Below are 1,039 nucleotides of genomic sequence, written 5' to 3'. Positions count from 1 at the left end.
GTGCGATTGGCACAGGACAGAGCAGAGTTTAGGGCTGTTGTACGTAGGGTCGCTATGAGTCGCAAGCAACTCAATGGCACATAACAACAACAACAACAATATATATCATAATAAAATCTCCCAAGTTTAAAGACAAAGAAAGAATACTGAAAGGAGCTCAGGAAAAATGAAGAGGTAGCTACAAAATATAACCATGAAGCCTAAGCTTCAACTTCTCAGCAGAAATCATTGATGCAAAAAGGCAATAAGATGACATACACAAAAATGGAAGAAAAAATTGTCAACCAAGAATAATTCTTTACTCAGAAAAAGTATCCCTCAACTAGCATGTTAAAATTAAGCTATTTCAAGATAAACAAAGAGATTTTCTAAAAACTAAACCAACCTTACAAGAAATACTAAAGGGAGTTCTTTGGACCAAGATTCCAAAATTACAAACAATGATCCAAATTTAACACACATAAAGGTATCATTTGGAAGCCGATCCAGACAGAAATACACACACACACACACACACACACACACACAAAAAAATCCAACAAACACATGGGACTTAAAACAGGGAGACAGAGGTAATAGTCTGTAAATAAAGTGACTTAATGGTAAGGAGATACACTGCAAAGTCAAAGACTCTGGGTTCAAATCCACCAGCTGCTCCATGGGAGAAAGATAGGCATCCTCTTCCCATGCTAGTTACAGCCTCAGGAAATTGACTTGAGGGTTGCCTATGAGTAAGTCTGACTTGACAGTATATAACAACATAACGACACAATACAAAAAGAGGAAATAAGAATAGTTACATAACTTCTAAATAAGAGAGGAATTCATGGGGATTTTATTGGATCAAGTGAGCTGTTCTGGACTCAGGAATAAAAAAAAGTAGCTATTAAGGTAACCTCCAATAAAATTTTAAAAGCTTCTCAATAAAAATAAAAAAGAAAACCATTTTTGTTGTTGTTATGTGCCATCGAGTCGTTTCCGACTCATAGCGACCCTATGCACAACAGCTCTAAACCCTGCTCTATCCTGCGCCAACCGC

This window comes from Elephantulus edwardii, unplaced genomic scaffold (genome assembly GCF_000299155.1).
Source record: "Elephantulus edwardii isolate Elephantulus edwardi_28Jun2011 unplaced genomic scaffold, EleEdw1.0 scaffold00054, whole genome shotgun sequence".
NCBI lineage: Eukaryota > Metazoa > Chordata > Mammalia > Macroscelidea > Macroscelididae > Elephantulus > Elephantulus edwardii.
Note: the sequence above shows the minus strand (reverse complement) of the source record.